Consider the following 3703-nt stretch of genomic DNA (forward strand, 5'->3'; position numbering starts at 1 on the left):
AACTCAGACATCTGGAGTCAAGTCTGAGAATTTGAATTTTGGATGAATTTTTGATGCGTTCCCAGGCAAGGCCTATGCTGCTAGTCCTGGGATCATCCTTTGAGAAGCAGTGGATTAGATTAATCAAGACTCATCTGTGAGGGTTGGGCTAAACTCCTAGAAAACACAGTGCCGCTCAAGAGGACGGAGGATACCAGACAAACTGAGGGTTCCATCAGTGTCTAGGAGAAAACTAGAACACTAGGGGAGACTGCTGTTGGGTAGTCAACTGGTAGGGTCTGCTGTGGAGCAGCCAAAGAACAACCTGGAAGAAATTGAGAAGGACTGTGTCCAGACAGCAGAACAAAGTGTATCCAGGGAGGCATGGAGAAGAGATTCAGGGAGAAAGTGGTCACGGCAAGTGGTGAAATAAAACCACTGGCTTTGACAAGTAGGAGGTCTTTACTGAAACAGAAGAGCAGTTCTGTTCTGAAAACGAGCCACGGGGACAGTTAAACAAAATACAAAATTCTATACGTCTCACTATCTGCTGCCCATGCCAAGTGCTAGGACTAATTTCTGGAGTAGGGATGGGCTTTCCTGGCATCCAGAAGTGGGGTTTGACTTACTGCTGAGCAGTGAGGTTAAGTTTACGGAGAAGGAACTCTGTTCTGAGCTCCAGTTTAAACCCAGCCTGAGTCCTGAGTTACAGACAAGAGGTCTTGGTTGTGGGGGAAAGGTTTGCGCATCTCCGTCCGTTTGCCAGAGCACACATCTGTCTCCGCATATGTTCAGTGATGTCTCCTTACCCATCCAGTCCCGCCTCCTCCTCTATGCACACCTATCATCTCGCTTCACAGACATGCGGAGTTATCGACAGACAAGTCCAGATTCCACCATTGGCTGCTGGAATAGCTCTCCTGGCCTCCAGTTTCACATCTGTGAAAATAGAGATAACAATTACCTCTCTTGGGGCACCTGGGTGGCTCAGTCAGTCGAGCGTCTGACTTCGGCTCAGGTCTTGATCTCGAGGTCTGTGAGTTTGAGCCCTGTGTCAGGCTCTGTGCAGACAGCTCGGAGCCTGGAGCCTGCTTCAGATTCTGTGTCTCCCTCTCTCTGACCCTCCCCCATTCATGCTCTGTCTCTCTCCCTGTGTCAAAGATAAATAAACATTAAAAAAAAAATTTTTTAAATAATTACCTCTCTTGTAGAATTGAGAATTAACTGAGATCATGCGTGTCAATAAAAATGTGGGAGCACCCGGGTGGCTCAGTCAGTTAAGCACCCAACTTTGGCTCAAGTCACGATCTCACCATTCTGGAGTTCGAGCCCCGTGTTGGGCTCTGTGCTGACAGCTCAGAGCCTGGAGCCTGCTTCAGATTCTGTGTCCCCCTCTCTCTTTCTCTCTGCCCCTCCCCTGCTCGTGCTCTGTCTCTCTGTCTCTCTAGAAAATAAAATAAACATTTAAAAAACTTGTAAAAAATAAAGTAATTAAAATGTGTATGTATGCAAGATAATATTGCTATGGCTACACATCCATCACCCTCTCCACACATTAACATCACCAGCTAACTAGCAATTGGCTCCTAAGTGTAGCATGAGTACAATTTAAAAAGTGTATTTATACTATATGACTCCATGTGACGTCCTGGAAAAGACAAAACTATGGAGACATTAGAAAGATCAGTGATTTCTAGGAGTTGGGGGTGCGGGAGGGATGGGTGGAGCACAGGGGATTTTTAGGGCAGTGAAACTATTCTGGAGAACACTGTAATGACAGGTGCACATCATCGTACATCTGTCCAAACCCACAGAATGCACAACTCCACGAGTGAACCCTAATGAAATCTAGGAGCTCTGGGTTATTATGATGTGTCAGTATAGGTTCGTTGATTATGACAATGGTGGGGGGTGTTGCTAATGAAGGAGGCTATGTGTGGGGGTGGGGTAGGGGGTATATGGGAAGTCTCTGTACCTTACACTTAATTTTGCTGTGAATCTAAAATTGCCCTAATATGAGAAAATCTTTTTAAAATGTGTTTAATGTTTATTTATTTTTGAGAGGAGAGAGAGAGAAACAGAGTGCCAGCTGGGGAGGGGCAGAGAGAGAGAGAGGGAGACCCAGAATCGGAAGCAGGCTTCAGGCTCTGAGCTGTCAGCATAGAGCCCAATGTGGGGCTCAAACTCACGAACCATGAGATCATGACCTGAGCCGAAGTTGGCTGCTTAACTACCTGAGCCAACAGGCGCCCCAAGAAAGTCTTTTTTATTTTTATTAAAAAAATTTTTTTTAACGTTTATTTTTGAGACAGAGAGAGACAGAACATGAACAGGGGAGGGTCAGAGAGAGAGGGAGACACAGAATCTATAGCAGGCTCCAAGCTCTGAGCTGTCAGCACAGAGCCCGACGCGGGGCTTGAACTCATGGATGTGAGATCATGACCTGAGCCGAAGTCGGCCACTTAACTGACTGAGCCACCAGGCGCCCCAAGAAAGTTTTTTTTCAAGGCACATTTATATCTATCCACTTATACCCACCTACACATCTCTACCTAGAAATACATATGCATTTGTTTCTAGCATTGCATGTAAGTATGTTCTGTCTTCTCAGCAGCTGTCTACATAAACAACTCTCTGCCAGCAACACCCATGTGGACAGCTGTCTCTCCTTTTGCGGCAGAGAGGCGTGCAAATCCAGGTCCTCTGAGAATCAGATGCCAATATGGGATTAAATGTGCAGGATTTTATTAGGGGAAATGCCTGTGGGGGAACATGGTGAGTGAGCAGGGCAGGCGGAGGCCGGGGTTGCTGTCCGACCGCGCTCTGCGAGAGTGCGTGAAGACAGAGGAATCTTCCCAGACTGCCATGCAGCGTAAGAAAGATTTGGCAGGGCTGTTGAGGGGTCCTCCAGCCAGCTGGCCCTGAGGGAAGCCCTGGTCTCTCAGTCCCCTGCCCCACTCAGTCCCTGGCCATGGCCAGGAGCAGCCCCCCAGGGGCGTGGCCTGGACACAAGGGCAGCCCTGGACGTCAGTGTGGCAGCTGGAGCCCTTGACTGATTACTCACTGCACTTGGAGGTCCGGGAGCGGTGCTCTCCAGGCCACCACATGAGGTGCCATCCATGTGTGCGTGTGATAGAAACACTCCACGCCGAAAACCAGGAAATCAATGCAAACGTGGGGAATTCACCTGGGGATAGAGTTGCCTGTGTGGTCCTCCTGGCCGCCACGGCTGTTCCAGATGGAGCCCCGGCCCAGAGAGGCCCTCAGGCTGATGCCTTGGGAAGTCCAGGGCAGTGGCTGCCCGTGAACTTGGTTTATGCTCTGCTGCAGGCATGCCATCGGTGAGCTCCGGCAAAGCTCACTGCTGCTTCTCCCTGGGTAGTCTCACTGAGTATACCCTGGGTATATACTCCCCGGGTATTCCCTTGCCCTACCCAAGGACTAGAGAAGCCAGAACACTCTTGGCTGGTGTCTGTGGAGACCCAAACCTCAGAACAGGCGCAGCATGAGGGGGGGGCACACCCCTGTGGGATTCCCCATCATGTCTCCCTCTCCCTGGGGTTCACGACCTCCTTCATGGCAGGGCTGCTGCTCCAGCCCCGATCAGAGGACAAGGGACCAATGGCAGGCCAGTGGCTCCGTGTGAATCACCTTGTGTCCCAAGGTGAGCCCCACTGATGAAAGCATGGAGACCCGTGGTGGCCCAAGCCCAGTACTGTACGGA

Source organism: Acinonyx jubatus, chromosome D1 (assembly GCF_027475565.1).
Source record: "Acinonyx jubatus isolate Ajub_Pintada_27869175 chromosome D1, VMU_Ajub_asm_v1.0, whole genome shotgun sequence".
NCBI lineage: Eukaryota > Metazoa > Chordata > Mammalia > Carnivora > Felidae > Acinonyx > Acinonyx jubatus.